At 41.9% G+C, this 25044-nt stretch overlaps 1 protein-coding gene and 1 long non-coding RNA gene across 4 annotated transcripts in view; one reads left to right on the forward strand and one right to left on the reverse strand.

Annotated features, from left to right (window-relative positions):
* CDYL (chromodomain Y like) overlaps positions 1–25044 on the reverse strand; it is a 160092-nt gene that overhangs the window by 123113 nt on the left and 11935 nt on the right. The gene's annotated exons all lie outside the window — the stretch shown is intronic.
* Positions 9779–25001, forward strand: LOC309606895. The gene is made up of 2 exons (XR_014232104.1): positions 9779–18516; positions 18842–25001. It is a non-coding gene; the product is annotated as an uncharacterized lncRNA (long non-coding RNA).

Consider the following 25044-nt stretch of genomic DNA (forward strand, 5'->3'; position numbering starts at 1 on the left):
AAATACATTTGCCACAAAGGGTGAAAAATACATTTGCCACTTTAATATAAAGAGTTTAAAAAAAGTTAACAGTGATTTTTTGAAATCTAACTACAAAAGGGCTAACAAACATCTCAAAGCCACTTAGCTACGAAATTCAAATGAAAAGATAACACTCTTCCATCTGTGAGCTATGTTTTTAATTTTATTTGGTGTGTAATACCCCATGCAGTGAAGGAAACGCAGGGATGACCTTGGTGGGAGTGAACAGTTGACTCCAATAAAAGCTAAACTGTTCATGGCTTCTGATCCAGTAATTTCACCATATTTAAAAATTTTTTTAAACCCTCTTAATAGGGGGAGGGGGATCAGAGAGTGGGTCATGATATTATTATAACTGTGTAACTGTAATTAGATATCTTTAGGGAAAGAGCACACAGTTCTATGCTTGAGTATTAGAAAGGCTCTTATCTTGTAATAACCTATAATGGAAAAGCATCAAAAAAAAAAGAAATAGAGATGTATACATATATATATGTATACATGTAAAACCGAATCACTGTGCTGTACACCTGAAACTAACACGATATTGTAAATCACCTACACTTCAGTTAAAAAAAAAAGGCTCTGGTTGAAATTGGGTGGTTCTCATGTACTCCTGGTCACACCATACGTGACATCCTCTTTTTCATGTATCACTATGCTCGTGATTTGTAAAAAAGCAGGACACAAATCTGTAATGCCAGTCATACTAAACATGGATGTATGCGACCTGGGTGTGCGCCTGTCAAGTGGTGGGAACCGTGAGTGGTCCATCTCAGATCTACGCTGTCTCTGCTGGTTACTGCCTTCTCACCACAGTCATCCGGGCAGACTAACTTTTTGCTCACTGAGAAATGGTCTAACTGCTCCTCCTGTAACAATATCTGCAAAGCACTTAAAACAGTAAGTAGCACACGAAATAATAAATCTGGGGTAAGTATTAATTTCTCAGGGATCTTCATATTTTTACCTTTGTGAAATGTAAAACACAGCCCCTTTACTACGTACAAAATCCAAAATGAAACTCTTAAAAGGAACCTACATACACAAAAATACCCAAGAGAATTTAGACCAAAAAGAACCAAGCTGAGGGAGACGTGCCCACCAGATTATCGCGACATACTACACCTCGATCATCATTAAAACCCTGTGATGCTGCTGCAGAATAGATCAGGTACTCAGCGGAGCTGACCAGAAAGTTCAGAAATTTATGGACATTTACTATATGCTACTTGGTAGCATTTTCAAGTGGGAAATTCAGTAGTGTTGGGATAACCGGCTACTTCATAGGAAAAAAATTTCAAGTTCAATCTCTACGTCCCCAATCTGTAAACAATAATATTCCCCAATAGGATAAACTAAATAAAACTATAAAATTTCTAGAAAAAATACAGGAGTGTGTTTATAATGTCAACGTAGGAAAGGACTTCTTAACCAAGACACAGAAGTCAGCAGTCATTAAAAATAAAAAAAAGAGAGAGAGCTATCAAAATAAAAACATTCTGTAGAGCAAAAGATATGTATTTTTAAAAGTTACAATTGGTAGCAGACAAGGGAAAAGCACTGGTAACACAGGACTGCTACTTACAGCACGAAGAGTGCCTACTGACCGATAAAACACTAGCATGAGCATGCCTTGAAAAGAAAAAGAATTAAAATGACCAAAGAAAGAAAAATACATTAAATCTCACTATTAAGACAAGTGTATACCAATTTTTGTCCGTTAGATTAGCAAAACTGAAAGGCTGATAATAACCAGTGTCGATACAAATACAGGAAAACAGACATTCCATCCGAATGCAAACAAGCAGATTATTTGGAAGGCAGTCTAGTGATGCACAGGATTTTTAAATGTGTGTACTTTTTGACCCAGTAGTCTATTTGAAAAACTGTAAATAATCTAAATGTCAACAAAGAAACGGCTAAATAAGTTACGGTATATCCATACTAAGGAATAAAAACCAGAAGGCTCTCAAAAGAGATAGGGCAGGTGAATTATATACCAAGTGACCATGTAACCATACATAAAACATACTTAAATTCAAGAAAAGCAACATAGGCAGATTTATATGAACTTCTAGTGAATATTTATAAGTCCTATCTCTCCAATACATACAGACGCACATACATGTGCACATATGTTCCGAAAGGTCACGTGGGAGGCTGAGGAAACAAAGAGCCCCTCTTTTCCAGATGCCATTATCTGTTATTACTAGGATCTCAGTGGGCACTATTAAAACTTGAGTCCCTACTGACAGGCTACAAACCTGACTTTGAGATTGAGGAGGCGGTGCGCCGAGTCACAAGCAGGGAAAACTGGGAACGCTGGTGACGCACGGGGCTGAGAGAGCGGCCACCAAGCCTGGCTGGATCCCTTCTCCAACGCGTTCACGCCAACTCCACACGCCGACAGGAGCCCACAGGGCTGATCTGTGGGACCTCTTCTCAACCCCAAATCTGTTAACTGTACTCTTATAACTGTAAACCCTCGCAGCTACCTGAAGTAGAACCTCCTCGAGTTACAAGTTCCTGTGACTTCTTTGGTCAGCTGTGCACATAACTCAACAGGACAGTCAAACCTCTGCTCGGTTTCCTTTGCTGAGAGGTCCAAGTCATTTACTTAAAGCTTGTTTCTTCCCTCAGGATTTCGACTCTAAAATAATTTACTAAATATAAAAACAGTTGTTTACACAAAGTTTAGGAAAACTTATTACTCCAACATTTTCGGGAAATACGTTTTGTTCCCAAAAGTTTGCGAAGAATAATTTTAACTAAAAGTGGAAATGAAAATAATATGAGTCCTGCACAGACCTGCCAGAAGTTACTGCTCACTGCTATTAGATATAAAAAATACATCACAGCACCAACGATTCTGAGAGGGAAACTTTAAGACAAACTCCACCAAAGAAAAATCAAGAAACAAATAATTACATTCTAACAACAACTGATACCCAAACCAAACCAGAACAGCCCTAAGGCGGGGGGGAAAGGTGGGTTAATCTCACTTACAGCAGAGATTTACACTTCCTAAACAAATAAGGGAGCAAACTGAATCCATCAGGGGCAGAAGAATAAGGGTGACCAAGGGGAGAGGGGTGTCCCAAGAGTAGCAGGAGAACTCGGTATGAGAACATCCGTCCCTGCCATCAGATACAGGAGAAGCAGGACAATATGAACAGATGCTGGAAAAGCACGCCAGCAAATTAAAGCTCATTCATGATTTCAGCAAGTAATAAAGACCTCTTAGCCAAAAAAATTGGATAGGAGAATATCTACTGCAAGATATTTCCATAAACCATCATACCCTAACAGTGACATATCAGAAGCACTCCCGGTAAGTGAAGAGAACGACAGCAGTGTCACCTGTCCTGCTGCCACTACTCAGCACTGCCCAGGAAGCCCTCAGCCCACCTTAGATGAAAAAATGAAATCCATGTATAAATACTAGGGGGAAAGTATAAAACCATAATTACTCAGAAAATCCGGGCGATCTAACTGATAATTAAAACGATTAGTGTCTAGCAAAAGAACCAGGTACAAGATTAACATACCAAAGAACCCCGGTGATTTTCCTACAGGCTGGCAATCAATGAAAATCCAATCTTTTAAGAAATCCCATTCATATTAGCAAGAAAAATTACCTAAGAATAAGCCTAACAGAAAATAAACAAAACTACCACACACAACCCACACGTACATAAATGCATATACACGTACACAAACAACTATAAAGCTTTACTGAAGGACTTATGGCTAAAATAAAGAGAAATACCATGTTCAGGAATGAACAGCAGAAAGCTCCAACTTCTAATCCAAATTAATCCAGAAATTCAATACAATCTCCTGCCATGAAAACTCCAACAGAATTTTTCACAAAACTTGACAGGCTGACTTTAAATTTCCTATAGAAGACAAGTGTGAAATTTCTTCAAAAGCCATTATAATTTTGAATCCCAAGAAAGATGGGACTTGATGTGAAAACATATAAAGCTGCAGTAATTAAAACAATGTTACAAAGAATAAAGGATATGCAAATTGGCCACCAAAACAAAATCAAATTGACACAACCACTCTGGAGGGCAATTTTAAATTAAAAATGCGCACACCCTTCCATCCAGTTATTTTCCTGGCGCGTGTACGTAAGACACAGCACCCTGGAGAGTTCACTGCGAAGCTGGGCGTCTGAGAAGAACGAAGAGCTGCAAACAAGCTCAGGGTCCCTCAAGGAGGAAATGACGGGTGACCTGAAGGGCGGCACAGAGGGAAGGTTAGGGAGACGGGCCTACCGGACACCACGGCGGAGAGACCGTTCGGAGCTTCTAGGGCATCTTGTTGATGGAGAAAAGTTACAGCATTAGACCACTGGTGTAAATTTTAAGCACACACTGGCAGCGTTTTCTACACTCATCCTCGTTACGTATACAAAATCGCACGGTACAAAAACCTAAGGGTCCTGTTAAAAGGCAGGTTCTGGCTCCAGGGTCGAGGCGTCTGCGTCTCTAACCGGCTCCACGAGATGCTGACGCTGCGGGCCCGTGGACCACTGAGCGGAGCGAGGGCACACAGATGCTCTGACGGTTCCCGAGGACACTGCCGCCAGGGGTTACTGAGCTGGGAAGGGGGCGGGGGGGAGCAAACAGGAACGAGATCGTGAGCAGGGGTAAAAGGGGGCTTCGGCCTTACTTATAATGTTGTCATTTACTGTCTAAGAACAATGTGGTTAAGTGCTGTGGAATTAAAAGCTGGTTTTAAAAAACCCACACAGACCGCTTCTGCGTGGATAGGCACTGGATTCCAGGGCTCTCCCGGCGGTAAGTTCACAGGGCAGGTCAACGCCGGCCGCTCTGCTCCTCGGGCGATGGTCGGTAACTGGCCCGACGAGCAGCCGCGGGGGGGAAATTAACTGTTAAGCGGGTGGCGACAGCCCGTCGCTACTGCAGAGGTGCTCCTACAAACGCTACTGTAAGTCAGGTGTTCTGTAGCGAGGTGGATGGACCGAGAGTCTGTCATACAGAGTGAAGTAAGTCAGAAGGAGAAAAACAAATACCGTATGCTAACACATATATATGGAATCTAAAAAAAAAAAAAAGCTCTGATGAACCTAGGGGCAGGACAGGAATAAAGACGCAGACGCAGAGAATGGACTTGAGGACACGGGGAGAGGGAGGGGGAAGGGTAAGCTGGGACGAAGTGAGAGAGTGGCATGGACATATATACACTACCAAACGTAAAACAGATAGCTAGTGGGAAGCAGCCGCATAGCACAGGGAGATCAGCTCAGTGCTTTATGTCCACCTAGAGGGGTGGGATAGGGAGGGTGGGAGAGAGACACAAGAGGGAGGGATATGGGGATATATGTATACGTACAGCTGATTTACTTTGTCGTACAGCAGAAACTAACACACCGTTGTAAAGCAATTATACTCCAATAAAGATGTTAAAAAGATAAATAAATAAATCAGGTGTTCTGTTTCTTTTGAAATTTTTTTAAGTCTAGTCAGCTTATTAAAAATAAACAACTGCTATTTTTATCTGAAGTAGCATCTACGCAACATAATTCAGGCGTTGTTTGCATGGCCTACCGTGCTTCATCTCTACCGAATATTCCTGCTACTTAATCCTTCCAGAGGAAATCCTTCGTAACTACAGAAGAGTTAACGAGCATGCAGCAAGGCCCCTTCTACAATGACAACCAGGAAAATGTCTCCAGGCCTGGCCCTGGCAAGTGAGGGGACCTGAGCCCGAAGCTCCACCAACTCCAGGTAAACCGGCCTCTACGGCCGGCCTCTCGGGAGACGGTGTGCGCCAGCCGCCGCCCCACTGTGCGCTGCCCCACTGTGCGCTGCCCCACTGTGCGCCGAGCAGCCGTCTCGCTGCTCACTGGAGGAACTCTCTGTGATAACCAGATGTACGCAAGTGGCCACTCAAGTTAACACTGGGACTTGTCAATTTTATTCCATACTAGGGCCAAAAGAGATTTTGGTGGAAATTCATTCGTGAACTTGTAATAAATTAACTGGGGAAAAAGTCTCAAGTCTAGCGGTGAATCACTCTGTACAGACACAGCAATGATGAAATCTGAAAGAAACTCTGACTTACTCAACTGGTCCTGGTCGCACAGTCACAGCCATTAAAGGGTGCTATGAGGATCGAACTTAAAAAGCAGCACCTCTGAAGAGGCAGACGATACTTTCTGTCTTTAAACTTACTCATTCTAGCAGAGAAATCATCTGGGAACTGACCCCTGAGCTGAGTGTTGCTGAGTAGTTGTCAGAAAGTGTTCACTGCAAACACGGTACAGCAGAGGGTGAGCAACTGTGTGTGTGTGTGTGTGTGTGTGTGTCTGTGTCTATGTATGTGTCTGTGTCTGTGTGAGAGAGAATGAGAGCATCAACCCGGCGTCAAGAGGGAGTCATGAAGGCGGAAACAAACCCCACGAAGTCAAAAGACAGTGAGGGGGGCACGCAACAAAATATCACCGAGGGATGACACCCCTACCACACAAAAAAACTCTTAAAAACTGAAGGACATAGAACCAAAATCCGATAGAAAAGTGGGAAAAATAATCTGAACAGGCAATTCACACAAAAAGATATAAAAATATCAATGTACATATTAAGATGTCACGAAAAGACACGAAACAGATCAAACATACGAAAACATACTGAAACTCACTATTAGAGAAATTCAAGTTGAAAACAGAGATGACATCTATCAAATTAGGGGAAAGGGTGACAGCACGTACACTCAGTTGGTGAGACTGTGGGGAATCGGCCGTTCTCATGCCCTAACCCTGGGGGTGCAAACTGGGACAGCCTTCCTGAGAGTCCGGCCAGAGTTGACGAAACTACGCCTGCGCTCCTGAGCCAGCAACACCCCGCCTCCAGGGGCCCCCGCTAAAGGCAGACCCCCAACAGCGTAAAACCACACATGCGTACGGCTACTCGCTGCAGCACTGACTTCGGGTGCGAAATGCTGGAAGCATTCTAAGCGCCACACACAGGACAGTGGTTTTATAAACTACGGTACACCCACGGTGTTGTTCCCGTGCAGCTATTTTTAAAATGAGGATGATCTGTATGAACTGATTTGCGGTGATTCTCTAGACTGACTGGTAAGTGAAAAACGCAAGGCAGAGCGTGGATAACATGCTAGTCTTCTTGTAAGAAAGAAAAGGCTGCAGGAAAATACACAGGTATCTGATTTATCCCCCCCCCAAAAAAAAAAAAAAAAAACCTGAAGGACAAACCAGAAACTAAAGAGACTGGCCACCCACAGAGGGTGGGGGGAAAGGAGTGGAGAGCATGACGTGGGAACGGGGCGGTGGGGATGAGGCGCGAGGGGCGCTGTGTGGGCACCTCTTTGTACAGCCCTCACTGCTAGAGCCTAATGTTGTACATGCCCCCCAAATAGACAATGAACTACTGATGGGATGTGGGGTAACCCAAATGGAACACAAGCTGTAACAAGTGAACCTACCTGTACTACAAATGATCAACCACCCAGGCGGAGGCGGAAGGAAAAGGTAATTTTGGAACACACTGTTTTACTGGGACTCTGTACGGCTAAAGACAAAAAGAATCGTACACAAAAACTACGGAGTTTGGGAGACGGCAAACTACTTCTACAAAGGGCCAGACAGTCAGTATCTTCAGCTGTGCTGGCCATATGGTCTCTGTTGCAACTACTGAACTCTGCCACTGAACTGAGCAAGGACCACAGGCAACACAGAAACAAATGGGCAGGTGTGTTCCAATAAAACTTTATTCACAAAAACAGGAAGCAGGCCAGATTTGGCCCGTGGGCCAGAGTCCACTGGCACCTGACCTGGTTAGTAAAGCTGTTCTCAGAGGGTTCCCGTTAGCAATTCTGAAACCACACGTTTGTGCACACAGGAGTTGAGTAGACGTATAACAGACAACGAGGACCAGATTTCTCACCGTTGGAGAAAGAAGATGCAAATAAGGAAAGGAGGGCAGTTAGAATGAAGAGCATACTGTTGGGGTGGAAATGGAGGTTATCACATGAACCCTTGTTTTGTCAGTACAGACACAGACAGAACGACATAAAGATGTGTAGGTACGCGCAGGCAAGTATACGAACACATATGTATTTCCACAGCTCTGTCCACGAGGAGGGCCCAGACGCAATGACACGTCGGTGGCAATGAGCACGCCCAGTGGCCAGATCTGGGTTTCTAACTGCCATTCTCCAATGACACTAAGCGGGGCTCTTTGGAGAGGTGGCTGATTCCACGGCTGGGGCAAGGAAAATTCAAGATGAGCCCTGAGCATGCTGTGGTGGCTGAAAGTAAAGACATGCTCCAAAGAGGGGATAGGGAACTTCACAAAAGGACACGCGAGTTTCCAGTGGCCAAAGCTAGAGACACCTGATTAACAAAATAAGGGTATGAGATTATAACCCACTGAATTTTTTTAAACTGTGATTCCATAAAGATATAAATCACTGAATGAGTGAATATACAGGGAAGAAGCCACAACTCTTCCTTACAGAAAAACTCCAATAAATAAGTGGAAAAAAAGGAGAAGCTACTATCAGGTAAACTCCTACAGACAAGACTCACCAATGGAATGTTAGAGTAACTGCGAGAAAGTTCAAGGAGAAAAAATGTATTTGGATTGTCTAGAAGTCATCTCCCCCGAGATACATATTAATTATAAAGTGGGGAAACCCAGCAGACACCGCTTCAACCAAGTGATGGAGATTACGTCAGCAACAGTGAGATAACATCCCACACCCCTCCTCCTGGTGTGATGCCTTGAGAAGGTGTTACGGGCTGAACTGTGTCCTCCAAAACCTGTATGTTGAAGTCCGGAGCCCCAACGCCTCAGAAAGTGACTGTATTTGGAAACAGGGCCTTTAAAGAGGTAATTAAGTTAAAATGAGGGTGTTGGAGTGGTCCTGATCCAATGTGACTGGGGTCATTAGAGGAGGAGGAAACTTGGACACACAGACACCGGGATGTGCGTGCACAGAGGGATGACCCTGTGAGGACACAAGGTGGAGGCGGCATCTACTAGCCCAGGAGAGAGGCCTCGGGAGAACCAGCCCCGCCGCCATCTTGATCTTGGACGTCCAGCCTTCAGGCTGTGAGGGAATAAAGGTCTGCAGCACTCTGTTACGGCGGTCCTGGCAGATTAACACAGAAGGCCACTGCGTCACTTCCATGGAATTCCTGCCCAAAGGGGTACTAACCTGAATTTAATCATGAAAAAACACAGTAAACTCCAATTTAGAGCCATTCTAGAAAACAACTTACAGATGCTCTTCAGAAGTGTCTGAAGGATACAAGGAAAAGACTGAGAATCTGTCACAGATCAGAGGAGACGCCGGCGACGTGACCACTAAATGCAGCGCTGCACCCTGAACAGAAAAGGACATGAGTGGGGACACGGACAGCCTGAGGAGGGTCTGCACTTTGTCCCCACGGTAATTCCCTGACGTTGACAACGGTGCTGCGGTGACAAAGTCGGGTGGAGGGCAGACAAGAACTCTTTCCCATTTCTGCAACTTTCCTGTATCATTTCCTTTATTCTTCCCAAATAAAAAAGGTAAACGCTTTGGTTTTTTAATTTTGAGAGCCACTGAGCTATTTTACTAGGGGAACGCTGGAACAGTTTTAAATTTTACAAAGGTCACCCTGGGAGCAACACAAACGGTCTCTCAGTTACAAACGACTTGGTCCGCTTTTGTGACCCTAGAGCTGGACCACCGCCCCACCCCGGCCGACCTGAGGTCAGGCTCTGCCAGCAGAGGGCGCTGGAGGGTCGCCGCCAGGAGCGCTCCTTCCTTCTCCTCCCTCCTCCTGGAGCGGGGCCGGGTCAGCGTGCCCGGCAGGTCGGCCCCACCTCTTGTCCCTCCGGTGCAACCTGAGGGCTGGCGTGCGCAGCTGCTGCCTTGTGCGCCGGAGTCTTCGCTGAGCCCTCCAGCTCGCACTTCCTGACACCTCTTGATGTGAAACGCCCCCGGCCCCCAACAACCGGCGGGTGGCTCTTCGCGGCACAGTGACCCAGCCCGACGCACGCACGTCCCGCCTCGCCTTCCTGGCTGGTCACACCCACCACGCTCCTGTCGCCTTCAACCAACCAGACACCGTCACTGCCAAGAGAGCCAGATGAACACGAGCTATTACGCTCGGGGTGTGGGGAATTTCTAAAAGTAAAGCAAACTTTACTCGTCAGGTTAGAGGAAAAAAGGCCAATGCACTCGCTGATTAGCATATTAATAGGTTTTAGTGTCTTGAGATAGACGCTGGTTTACACACATTTTTCCCATTCAAAAGCACCGTCTAGCCTAGCCTAATTTTTTGTCCAGTGTGAAAATTTAATTTAACCCTTATTCTAGCATTGTTAACCGTGGAACTCCTAGGAACAATTCCTCCCTCTTTTATCGGATTCAAAACAAATGTAACTAAACTCAACGTGCAAAACTGTGTCAGATGTGCAGAAACTAACTGCAGAATGAAGAGGAAACAAGGGGAAAAAAGTAGAAAAAGCACAAGAATGGAGAGTAACCTGGAACACACAAGATAAAGGTACAGAAATGCAACAAATATTTACACTAAACGGGCCAATAGTTCTACAGAATTTTCTGATTTTGTGTTTTCATTTAAGTGATGAACTAAAAAAAAAATCCAATCATTAAGTCTAATTACTCTTCTTAAGGGTTAATTTTCCACTGAAAGACTACAACTACACTACAACTGGTGTGGGATGGAGAATGTATCTAGGGAGGAGCCTAAGATTTTTCCCCCTTTCAACAGCCGCCTGTGTGTGTGTCAAGTCTAAGAAACACGCTAGAAAAAGACCAGAGGGAGGGCTATTTTGCTGTTCACAGGGGTGGGGAAAGAGTAACGCTAAGACTAATCATGGAGAAAACAAAAATCTGAGCAGATCCAACAGCTTGAGCCATCGCTTCCTCCTGGGAGGAGGCGGCAGGTGTCAGGGACCAGGGCCCTCGGACCGCTGACCAGGAGAAGCATGATGGGGTGACCAAGGTCTGTGTTTGCAACACGAATTGCTCTCAAAGGGGGTGATTACCACCCGCCTTGCAGGGATGGGAGGATAGCTGAGTGAAGGTCCTAGAGTCTTGCACTTTGTCATAATTCAACAGTAGCCTCTCTTAGTCTCACTTACTGTATCCTCGTGTGTAGCATCGGAAGACGGTGCATCAGGCAAGATTATTACAGCGAGAAAGGTCCTTGGCAATAGTCTATGAGTCTATGAAATGTGGGGAGTGACCTGTGTTCTCCTAGGACTAACAACACGAGTGTTAGGCTTTTTTCTCTCCCCTTTATCTAAACCTGAGAGTCTCTAAGTGACTGAAAATCCAAGCTTCACAAAAATTATGGAGCTTACTTATGTTGGTTTCCTAAGGAGACGATGGCAAACTCTTAGAACATGCACAGAGAACAAAGGTATTTCAAAAATTAAAAAGGTTAAGAGAGCAAAGAAAGCATGCTAAGCAACAAGAAGGACAAGTCATGGAAAAAGAGACAAGTTTCAAGAAAAAGAAATGAAATTTTCATTTTCACCAGTATGGTGGACAAATACTGTAACAAGTCCTTCTAGTACAATAAACATAGAAACACAAAGCTAAGTTAAGATATTTTTAAAATACTTTTTAAAATGCATCACTCACAAGCGGGCAAGTAAGAAAATCTTTAAGAATATAAAGATGAAAATCCAACAATGAAGCAAGGTAAGCAAAATCTGAAGCCAGATGATGCCCTACTGATGCCTGGTGATCTCAAGGTCAGGAGACAAAGCCCGGGAGGTGGGACGTGAGGACAGAGACCCACATGTACAGATGAGATGCCAGGCTTCACTCTCAAGCAGAGGAGTGACCAGGACCAGGGAACAGAGTAAGGAAACGCGTCTGTCTTCACTGACCTTGGCTGTAGGAGGGAGGTGGCGAGAGAACGGGAGAGAATCCTCACCCACATTCCAGCCTTAGAAGCAGAATAAAGGCCCTGTCTTCTCTCAAGACCGGAGGAACTAAGGGAGCACGGAGACAGCAGGAGGTTGTCAACTTCCCCAGTGCCCTAAAAATACCAAAATCTTCAGTAAGAGCCAAGAAATCCCAAACCACAGGAAAAATCACCAAAAGCCACAAGACTCAGATGTACCAGGACCTGTGCAGGAGGGAAGCCACAGGGCATCGGACGGATGGAAGCAGGAGAACGCCAACACCGTCGGCAGGTCCCACTGGAGAACACAGCAGGCCCACGAGAGCAGCAGCCAGAAGCAGCAGGAACTTCCGCACACTCAATCCACAGGTGAGCACGGAGTCCACAGTCGGGTCTCAGGGGTCTGGAGCTGTCTAGGCCTTAAGAGTTCTTGAGACCAACCAGGCAAAGCTCCTTTCCACTAAGGAAAAATGCTGGAGATAGACTAAAAATTGAGCAGGAGAGGACAGCTGGGGCAATGGGCAGAGGAGCTTTCAGCCAGGTGAAAGCTGAAGGGTAAGGATGGCAGGACAGAGCCACGAAGGACAAGGCCATGTATCAAATATGACAGAAGAGGGAGCTCTGGAGCTGTGCCTTGAGAAAACCTCTCCTGACCCGTCCCCCTTCCTAATGAACAGAGACTAATTTCAAATAAAAATGAACAACAGAAAAAGGATGGTGGTTGAATCTCATACAAACATATCGCAAGCAAAAAAAAAAAAAAAAAAAAAGAATGATGAATAGGATGATCCTACAAGCAATGAAAGCACACAGGAAGACATGCTCTTGAAACACATAAACTGTTCCCTAATACTTCAAAACAAACCAAGAGTCAATTCTCTGTAATGGCAGGAAGACTGAAGGGGTCATTGAGAACACACACAGATAACATTTATGAAAAATGAATTGGAAAAAAAAAACAAAACTACCTAAAGACAGCGCTTACAAAAGCCAGGGAAAGGGTTAAATCTCAAAAACTACAACCCTAAGGTGTAAGAACTGCTTTCTGGCTTGAGGGCACTGCCCAACCCCCAAAGCTATGGCTGCAAAATTGGTGGCTGGAAAAACCAGAGCCTTACCAGCTAAAGGTGCCAGGTATCAGAGTTCAGAGTTGGGGAAGCAACCAGAAATTTAGAGCTTTCAGACAGCACCAGAACTGTAGAAGAAGCGACACTCAAACTCAGAGCATAAAATGCTGATACCCCTGGCTGACAGCTGAACCACATATGCTCAAAGGAAACCACCAGCGGCCTGGGGAAAAAGCAGTCAGAGACCAGTGAGAAATCTTTTGAAAGAGGAACATGGAGCCAAATCTATGAATGTGATGTCCTTTCCCAGCTGTGCTCAGTCAGGGATGCAGAAGGCTCTAAACGTCAGAGCACAAAGCCCAAAGCTGGCAGATCAGCTAGAACCCAGAGAAATCCTAAGAGACAAGAACAGGGAGAGAGAAAGTCCATTTCTACTGAGATGCTTGGCCAACTTCCAAATCTTACAGGCACAGGGCGCCAGAGTAAAGAAACATCAGTGGAAAGGCAAAAGAACAGAGCAGATATATATAAGCAGACACCTATCACAGTAAAAACGAAATTTATAGTTTGACTCCAAGCATTTAACTGTCTGCTACAATAAAACCCCAATAATCCTCAGAAGAACACAAGAGTCCAGGGTCATTACAACATGTCCAGTTTTCAACTAGACAAGCAAAACCACAGTAAAGTCTGACCCATATGCAAGTAAGAGGACAGTCAATAGAAGCTGACCCCAGGTGAGCCCGGATGTTGGATTTAAGAGACTTCAAAGCAGCCAACAAACAGTTCAACGAATTTGGAAAATATGCTCAAAGGATTGAAGGACAATATGATACCAGTGAGTAAACAAATACAGCAATGTCAACAGAGAAACAAATGAACAATCAGTAAAATGAACTCAGTAGATTAGCTAAACAACAAATTGATGCTTTCTTCTAACAGCTGTAATGAACTTGAATATAGAAGAATCTGAAGAAAAGAAAGAAAAAGAGATGGTCGAAAGATGAATAGAATTTTCAAAGATGTGTGACAACAGGAAGCAGCACACCAACTGGAATCCCAGGAGAGAAAGGAAAAAATTTTCTGAAGACATAACATCTGAAAAATCCCCCAATGCTCAACATACCTCAAGCAGAATAAAAACAAATAAAACGACTAAGACACATCTTAGTCATACTGATAAAAGCCAAAGATAAAATCTTGAAATCAGCCAAAGAAAAATTATGCATTATACACAGGAAAATAAAAACAATAATGATAAGAACATAAACTGACTTCTTGTTAAGAAACTATGGAAGTCTGAAGACACTGGGACCAAATATTCAAATTGCTGAAGAAGGAAAACAAAACAAAACAAAACAAAAACCCTGTCAACCAAGAATTCTAGTATCCAGCAAAACTGTTCTTTAAAATTGAGGGTGAAATGAGGACATTTTCAAATAGAAAACCATTTATCACCAGCGGATCTGACTACAGGAAATGCTAAAGAAAGTTCTTGAGTCTGAATGGAAATCACACTACATGGCAACTGAAGTTTACAGGAAGAAATAAAGCCAGAAACAGCCATTATGTGGGTACAGTACGTCCTCTGTATTCACGGGTTCCACATCCATGGATTCGACCAATAGTGGATTGAAAATATTCAGGGAAAAAAATTTCCAGAAAGTTCCAAAAGGCAAAACTTGAATTTGCCACACACTGGCCACCATTTAGATAGCATTTACACTGTATTAGATATAAGTCATCTAAGAGATGATTTAAAGAGGATGTGCACAGGTTATATGCAAGTACTACACCATTTTATATGAGAAACTTGAGCATATGCAGATTTTGGTATCCACAGGGGGTCCTGCAACCAATCCCTTAGTGGATACTAAGAGATGACTATATATGTAATATATAATTAGCCTTTATAAAAGATGACAGCTTAAAGCAAAAATTACAACACTACTTATGAGTTTACAAGGTATATCAATGTAATCAATGTAATACTGGGAATAAGAGGGAGAAATGGAAATATACTACAGGACAAACTATTTAGATGAAATACATGTGACAATACTACTAAAGGTAAGAGGCAGGAAACTGAAATATACTATTGAAGAAATTCTGGGTTTTACCTGAGGTGATTCAATACCAATGCTAAGTAGATTGGGATAAAGCTAAAATGCATCTTGTAATCCCTAAAGAGCAAACCGCCCTCCCCACCCCCAAAAAGCAAAGAAATATAGCTAGAAAACCAACAGCGAAATTAAAGTGAAAATTTTAAACTTTGACTAACACGAAAACCAAAAAAAGGAAGAATAAAGACAAATAATAATCTCTTCCTAAAAAAAGTGCAAAATGGTAGACCTAAAATACAACCATACCAATAATTACTTTAAATGTAAATGGAGTAAACGTTCTAATCAAAAGGCAAAGATTGGTAGATTTTTTTTTTTTTAAGCAAGAACCAACTACATTCTAGTTTCAAAAGCAGCACTTTATAAAGACAGAAACAAACTAAAAGGCTGAATAAATATATACCAAGGCTGGAATGGATACATTAATATAAAACAAAGTAGACAGACTTCAAGGAGTATTATTACAGACAAAAAGGGACATTTCACAATGATTTTAAAAGATCAACAGAATACTATATTGGTATACTTATACCAATATAATAAATACACATACATGTAATGACAGAGCATCAAAATGTATGAAACAAAAACAGAAAAGAGACAAATGCATTTTCATAGTTGGAGATTCTAACATGCCCCTCAATAATCGGTAAAACCAGATTTTTAAAAACAGTACAAATATAGGAGATCCAAATAACAAATTAACCCTAATTTAGCTGATATTTATGAAACATTCCACTGATAACTGAAGAATTATATAACCTTTTTAAGTGCACCGAGAACATTCACCAAGATGGATCAAATACTGTGCCACAAAACAAGTCTAAATAGATTTCAAAAAAAATAAATCTAGAGACAATGTTTTGACTACAATGGAATTTAAAGATCAAAATTAAAACATCTAGTGAAACCTAAAATATCTGAAAATTAAACAACCTAATTCTAAACAACCAATGGGTCAAAGAAATCACAAGGGAAATTAGAAAATATTTTGAACTAGATTAAAATGAAAGCGTATAAAATTTTGCAGGATATACTAAAGAAGGGCTTGAAGGAAATTTATAGCATTAAATGTTATTAGAAAACAAGAAAAGTCTTAAACCAATGACCTAAACTTCCACCTTATAAAACTAAAAAGAAAAGCAAATTAAACCAAAATGAGATGAATAATAGAGAAACAATCATCTGCCAATGAATCCAATAAAGTAAATTCCTTTAAAGACACAACACCAAAACTCAAGAAGAAATACCAACTCCGAATAACTTCATATCCATTCAAGATAGTGAATTCATAACCTAACTCAACAGAAGAAAATTTCAGTACCAGATGGTTTCACTGATAAATTCTAGTAAACATTCACGAAAGAATCAAAACCAATTTCAGAAAGTAAGAGAAGGGAATGCTTCCTAACTCCTTTTATGAGACCAGCACCATCTCTTGACACGAAACAGGAGAGAAAATTATAGACCCATTTACCTTATGAACACAGAGACAACAATTCCTCAAGGCATTAACACAGATTAAAAGGACCAAACATCCTCAAATCAAAAGTATATCATATCCACACTTAGACCCACTGTAATAAAACTGCAGAACTGTCAAGGGTAAGGAATCTTAAACTACCAGAAACTCAGACGACTTATAAAGAGGGGCAGATTTTTTTTCATCAGCTGCAAAGCTAATAAATCTTAACTGTCAACCAATAAAATTTATACCCAGCTAAAAAGCCATTAACAGTGACAATATAATAGTAAGATTACCATTAGACATATAAATATCAAGAATTTACTATCTCAAATCCTTACTAAAATAATCATTTAAAGATGTAATAAAAATCTACTCCTAAATATATACTCAAGAGAACTGAAAGTATATGCCCACATAAAAACTTCTATATAAATGTTCATTGCAGGATTACTCATAACACACACCAAAATAGAAACAACTCAAATATCCATCAATCAATGAATAGTCAAAATGTGGTCTAGTCACAAAATGGAATATTATTCAGCCATAAAAAGAAATAATGTACTGATACATTCTACAACGTGGATGACCCATGAAAACATTATGCTAAATTATTAGCATATTAGAAAAGAAGTCAGACACAAAGACCACATATCGTATAATTCCATTTATATGAAGTGTGCAGTATAGACAAATTCATAGAGAAAGTAGATTTAGTGCTTGCCAGGGGTGCAGACTGACACTCAATGGGTAAGGAGTTTCTTTCTGAGGTGCGGAAATGTTCTGAAATTAGATAATGGTAAAAGTACAGTTTTGTAAACATACTAAAAACCACGGAACTGTATGCTTTAAAAAGAGGAATTCTATGGTATCTCAATTATATCTCAAAAAAGAAAATAGAAAAGCAAAGAAAGTAAGGTGCAGTTCAGGAGCAAAAGTCAGCCCACACAGAATGAAAGGAATAAGTGAAACGAGCATTCAAATGTGAAATTAGAAAATTTAAATAACCTGTGATTTAAAAAAAAAAAATTGTTGGTTTATTTCTGAAAGATAAAACAAATACTAGAAAATAATCTTGACCTAGTGGAAGTGAGGTTGGAGATTTCAGTGAAGAATTAATGGTGAGCTATATCCTTGTTATGTCCTCAAGGAAGACATATAAAACTTAATTAACTATTAAATACATATCCCATTCCTGGTACATTAAAAAGAATAGAAATATTCTCAATAAGCATAAGACACAGGGAGTAGATATACTCAAAAGGTAAATAACACTTATGTCCCTGTCACATTTCAGAAGAAATCACTGAATGATTTGATCATTCAGATTAACAGTTAAGTAGAATCTAAAGAAATTAATGGCAACCACAAGGTCAGACAAAGAATCTATATCTTCCAACCAGCAAAAGAATAAATACCCAATCCATAAAGAAAAATCTCTCAGACCAACAGACAATTGAAAAATAAATAAATAAGAAAGGGATAAACAGCAAAGATGAACTCTAAATCCCAAAATAAACCCTTTTGCAAGATCACAAGAGGAAACCTCCAGAATTAAGGTTTCATAAAGACCATTCCCTGGCCATGGTGTAATTCAATTAGAAGATACATAGTAAAGAAAAAGATTTTCACCTTAAAAATATTTAAATTTAAGTACATTTAAGTACTCAAAAACAAACAGACAAAATCCTTGTGGCTGTAAATATTTTTAATACTTTTTGGATTTTAAAACATATGAATAAATATCCTAATCAAAAAAATAAGTGAATTTATTTTAAATAAACAAAGAAAAATTTAAAGATACTGAAGATTTAAAAAATAAAGCAAACGTATATGATGTGGCTAAAGCTGTACTTACAAGGTAATTTTACAGCCTTCATTAAAGAACAGATGAGCGGGGCTTCCCTGGTGGCGCAGTGGTTGAGAGTCTGCCTGCCAATGCGGGGGACGCGGGTTCGAGCCCTGGGCTGGGAAGATCCCACATGCCGCGGAGCGACTGGGCCCGTGAGCCACAATTACTGAGCCTGCGCGTCTGGAGCCTGTGCTCCGCAACAGGAGGGGCCACGATGGTGAGAGGCCGGCGCACCGCGATGAGGAGTGGCCCCCACTTGCCACAGCTAGAGAAGGCCCTCGCAGAGAAATGAGGACCCAACACAGCCATAAATAAAATAAATAAATAAATAAATAAATAATTAAAAAAAAAAAAAAAGAACAGATGAGCTATTCAACTCAGTAAGCTAGGAAAAGAACCAGATAATGTCAAGAGGGCAGAAGGAAATAAAGAGCAAGAAATAAAGTAGAAAGCAAAGATATAAAGAGTCAGTAAAATAAAAAACTGATTCTTCCAAAGAATCAAATGAGATAAAATATCTGTAAGGAAAAAGGCACAAAAAACCAAAAGGCATGTTAAAGGTATATAATCATAGATCCAGTATAGGTTTTTAAATATCCTAAAATACTCTAACATAAAAAACTTTAGGCCACAATTGACTTAAGAAATAGAAAACACCGATAAAGAAACACAAGGTAATTCTCTAATGAATAATCAAATAGCTCCTCTCCTACCTTAAAAGGAAACAGAAGTCCAGAAGATTTTATAGGCAAGTGAAACAAAATCTTCAGAAACAGAAAATCAAAACACAGAAAATCCAGGGATTCTGCAACTGTTCCATAATAGGAAAAAATATTAAGTTGGTTACCTTTTCAACTATTATAAGCCTGATTATGAAAAGAATTTAACAATGTACGCAATAATACACTGTGACTAAGTAGGGTTTATCCCAGAAATGCAAGGATGGCTTAACATCAGATGATATATTAATATATTACATTAAAATATTAAAAGGAAAGAGGGAGTAAAATGACAATCTCTAATGAATGCAGAAAGCACATGCCATACAATTCGTTAACCATTCAGGATTAAGAACTCCTCACATGCTAGAAATAAGAGAACTTTAACTTTAAAACAATATCTTAGCAGGACTTCCCTAGTGGTCCAGGGGGTAAGACTCCGCGCTCCCAATGCAGGGGCCCAGGTTCGATCCCTGGTCAGGGAACTAGATCCCGCATGCCGCAACCAAGGCGTGGCGCGGCCAAAAATAAATATTTTTTAAACAAAGGTACCTTAGCAACTATCTACAGCTTTTACTTAATAATAAAATTTTATAGAACTTTCAGAATTAAAAATGAAATAAGAATGCTTGGGGGCTTCCCTGGTGGTGCAGTGGTTAAGAACCCGCCTGCCAATGCAGGAGACACGGGTTCGAGCCCTGGTCCGGCAAGATCCCACATGCCGCGGAGCAGCTAAGCCCGTGCGCCACAACTACTGAGCCTGAGCTCTAGAGCCTGCGAGCCACAACTACTGAGCCCGTGTGCCACAACTACTGAAGCCCGCGCACCTAGAGTCCGTGCTCTGCAACAAGAGAAGCCACCGCAATGAGAAGCCTGTGCACTGCAACGAAGAGTAGCCCCCGCTCGCCACAACTAGAGAAAGCCCGCGCGCAGCAACGAAGACCTAACGCAGCCAAAAATAAATAAAATAAATAAATTTTTTTAAAAAATGCTTGTTGTTAGTAACTGATATTCAACATCGTACCAAATGGTCCCAGCCAAAGTGATAAAGTAACAGGTATGAATGTGAAGAGGAAAAAAATATAATCTCACCTATTTGCACAAGATATAGTTATCTACATATAAACCCAAAAGAATCTATGAATTTTCAACCAAAATAGTTTGACAAGGTTGCTAAATCAAGCATAAACAGCCTTCCTGTGCACAAGTATTAACTAGTTAGAAAATATAACTTTAAAGAGATCTCTCTAACAAGAGCAACAAGAAACTACAGCTTCTGGGAATAAATCTAAGAAAGACTGTGAAAAACTTTTAAAAAGTGCGTAGCAAAACATACCGAAGAACCAAAAGGTGGGGAGAGGGGGAGAGGATCCCATTCGAGCTCCTGCCCTCCCTCCCTCTCTCTCCTGATTCATTAATTTCCCCTTCCTATTAGCTTTTCTCCCAGCATCACACAACATACTATAATTTCCCCTATCTTAAAGCAAACAAACTCTGAAGCCTACCTCGCCCTCCTGGTTCTCTTTTCGAAAAACTGGTCCTGAGAACTGCCTACAGTCATCACCTCCAATTCCTCTTTTCCCATGCTCTCACCAGCCCACGCCCCCAAACAGCTGCTGCCATATCTAGGGGTCAAGTCTAGGTCCCCATGACAGCACAGAACACAGTGAGTCATTCCCTCCTTCTTGAAATGTTCATCACCTGCTTCCAGGGCACCACTCTCCCTTGCTCCTGTTTTCCTGGCCATGCCTCTTCTTTTACTGCATCTTCATCTCGTCTCAAGTTCTATATAAGAACGTCCGCGCGATCTAACCTTCACATCTCTTCTCTACCTACACTTAATCCCTGGATGACTCCATCCTTCCCCGGTTTTAAAAACCATGCACATACAGACATCTCCCGCCGAAGCATATGCCCTAAACTCTAAACATTTAGACCCTGCCTGCCCACACCGCCACCTGATGTCAAAAAGGAATCTCGAACTTAACACGTCTAAAGTCCAACTCCTACTTATCCACCCCCCCCCCCAGCCCTCCCCCGCGATAAAAACCAAAGCTGAGCCCTAAGCAGTCACACCTGTCTGAATAATTGGCCAATCCCATTCTTCTGGTGACTCGAGCCTGAAAACCCCACGTTCTTTCCATTTCTTCTCCTTCCGTCACATCCAGTATCCAATCTACACGTAAATCCTGCTCAGCCCCACCTTCAAAACAGACCCCGAGTGCAGTCACTCCTCACTACTCCATCATCCCGCCACCCGGGTTTCAAACACCAACATCTTTTGCCCGAGTTATTCTGCCAGCCTCCTGACCAATCTCCCAGCTTCCTTCCTAGTCCTGCCACGGTTTGTTCTTCACGTAGCATCCAGCACAACCCTTTAAAAATTTTATTTTGATTATGTCACTCCTCCAATGGCTTTCCATCTCAGTAAAAATAAAACTCGGAGTATTCAGCATATCCACAAACGGCCTGCCTAGATCCCACTACCACCCTGACCTCAGGGACCATCCCTCTCTGTTTCCAGACACAACAGCCTCCTTGGTGCTGCCCAAACTCGCTAAGAACACGCCAACCTCTGGGGGCATTCCTTTGCTTTCAAGTCCCAAATGTCACCTTATCAGTGAGGCTTTCTCTGACAATTTACATAAAACTAACCCACACCCCAAGCCACTAGCTGTATCCCACTTAGCCTGCTGCCACCACGAGAATCTAAGCTCCTTGGGCAGGACTTTTATCTGTCAGCTCCACTGCTGCATCTCCAGGGCCACAGAGTAACCCGTGAATGCAACACAGCATCAACCCAAGCCCAGCGTGGAAGCGGAAGAACGCACCACGAAGAACAGCTGCGCCGTCTTCCAGAAAAAGAGAACAAGATCGAGACACCTGACAGGGCAAGTTTCCAAGACGTATTACAAAGCCATACTGATGACAACTGTGTGATGTGTGACCAAGAAAAGACAAACACCAGGTGAGCAGAAGAAACTGACCCACACACGTAAATGAAAACTTCACGTATGGCAGAGGGGCAAACGGGAAGGGGAGAGAGCGACTAGTTTAATAAATGGTGACAGCAGATTATCCAGTTAAAAAACAAATCAGATCCCAACTTCATACCAGAAAAACAAACGGCAGGTTTTTGCTACCGTTAGAAGCAAAACTTTTGGATGAAGAGATAGAAGATAATGATCTTGGTGTAGGAAGGACTTCTTAAACGAGAAACGAGGAAAATAAGACTGCATTAAAAGGTAAATTTTCATTAATTTGGTGGGTGAAGTATGTAATTGTGTACAGATTTTAAAATCTTTAATGAAGAGGATACAACACAGATGAGAAAATATTTGCAAGATGAATAACAAAGATTAGCATCGATTACAAAGAACTCCAACAAATCAAGAAAAATGCAAAAAAAAAAATGGACCAATAAATAAAAAGGTTTTTATAGAACACTCCGCAATTCCTTCAGTGTTAACTTCTATGTATCTTCTGTTAAACAGCATGGATATAATTCTATTTTTATGAAATAACTGTGACCTGTATAATCCACTCTTCTACCTATATTTATGCACAAAGCTGTCCCGGATGATGGGCCTTGGCTTGTGGTAGTTAATCTGGGTGCTAGAGCAGCAGATGACTTCTTTTTCTTTTTTTGACCTTTTTTTTTTTTTCTTTTTTGACTTCCATCTTCTTTCCTCAATAAACATGCATATAGGGCCTTTACATACAAACCACAAGTAAGGTGATGAGACCATGAAATTCAAAGCACCTGCCTGCCAAGTGGATGTCAGCTGGTTCAAGAAGTGACCTTAAAAGGCTAAACTCTTTACTTCAAAGAGGCTGTTGAAAACACAAAACATTCTCAGAACTTTCTCCTCTTTTAGGATTGCGCTCACAGTCTTTTGAATATACCCCATGGTGCCAAAAATTCACAAAAATGAATTTGGGAATGAATCAGGGTAATTCAAAACTATACAGTCTAGTGAGTTAAGTTGATGATATGGTGTACATCAAATATGGTTTCCCACAAACAAAATGAAGTGTCCTGATAAAGAGTCCGTCACCAGGCCTCGGGTTTGCTCCCTCTGCATCTCACTGATTCTCAGACTTCCTACTTTACACCTGCTAAATCTACTCGACCCTGAGAAATCGGTCATATGATGAACGATGCTACTAGTGACAAAACAACAGGCTGCTTTCTTTGACACTGGTGCTTCCTTGGTTCTTTGGGATGGTAATGCTGGCTACTGCACGTCAGACTTTTAATGTTTGTATTGGACTTGTCTTTCCCTTTAATATATTCTCCAAACATGTTTTTTTTTTGGTTTTATTTTTGGTTTTTATTTATCTATTTATTTTCGGCTGTGTTGGGTCTTCGTTGCTGTGCGCGGGCTTTCTCTAGTTGCGGCGAGCACGGGCTACTCTTCGTTGTGGTGCACGGACTTCTCATTGCAATGGCTTCTCTTGTTGCGGAGCACAGGCTCTAGGCGTGCGGGCTTCAGCAGTTGCAGCACGCGGGCTCAGCACTTGTGGCTCACGGGCTCTAGAGCGCAGGCTCAGTAGTTGTGGCTCATGGGCTTAGCTGCTCCGCGGCATGTGGGATCCTCCCGGACCAGGGCTCGAACCCGTGTCCCCTGCATTGGCAGGCGGATTCTTAACCACTGTGCCACCAGGGAAGCCCCCAAACATGTTTTAGTTTGTTCTATTTCTTAAAGAAAAAAAATCATAGTAAATGTCAAATCATCATCTATATTCATCAACTTTGTACAAACTTTCAAAATCTCTTTTGGACGAAATTTTGACAAATGGAATCTCTGATCTTTCTTCTTTTTTCATACATGTTTTGTGCTTCATTATAGCCACCTGTTTAACCTAAAGTCTTTGGTGACAGTCAAAAATTGTTATCTGTGTTGACACATTAAGTTCACGGCTCCTTGCGAATTTGCTTGATCTCATACGAAGCTGATTCATTTTCTACCCTATAATTAGTCACTCATTTTTAGGTTCATACAAAAGATTTCTAGGCTGCTGTGCACAGGAAATCTACTGGCTACCTTCAAATTACAGGTAATTACTGTGAGCTCCCACAAGCTACATGAGAAAATGTCATTGTTTTAGTCACATCTTCTCTATGTCTGCTTAGTGATCCCAAGGATGGAGACCATGGAAGAAAAGGCAGATGAGGATCCTGCTTGTTTCTGTAACTGAACTACCATCACCTGTTAACTTACACTACAAAGAGTTTAAGAAACCCTTATAGCTCTAGCAAGAACAATCAGTGGGTTGCTCTTTCTTTTTCCCTGGTTAAGGTGTTAGTGTGTGTCTTATAGAAGAGCATCTCGAACACCGTAGCGTTAACCCTAACCCACCGAGGTAATGCCCCCTGGACTCTGAGAACCCTTTATAAAGCATGTGAAAGGTCACCTACATATACTCAAATACACTATTGTCACATCATTATTAACTGCTCCTCAAAACTTAAAAGGGTTTTTTTTAAGGTTTAAGCAATCTTCATGTTTAAAAGGTATGGTCATTGGGCTTCCCTGGTAGCGCAGTGGTTGAGAGTCTGCCTGCCAATGCAGGGGACACGGGTTCGAGCCCTGGTCTGGGAAGATCTCACATGCCGCAGAGCAACTGGGCCCGTGAGCCACAACTACTGAGCCTGCGCGTCTGGAGCCTGTGCTCCGCAACAAGAGAGGCCGCGATAGGGAGAGGCCCCCGCACCGCGATGAAGAGTGGCCCCCGCTCGCCGCAACTAGAGAAAGCCCTCACACAGAAATGAAGACCCAACACAGCCAAAAATAAATAAATAAATAAATTTATAAAAAGGTTCGGTCATAAACTTGCTTCAGGAAATTTTTCTAATGCCAT

The sequence above is a fragment of the Balaenoptera borealis genome (genome assembly GCF_965194805.1).
Source record: "Balaenoptera borealis genome assembly, chromosome: 12".
Lineage (NCBI taxonomy): Eukaryota > Metazoa > Chordata > Mammalia > Artiodactyla > Balaenopteridae > Balaenoptera > Balaenoptera borealis.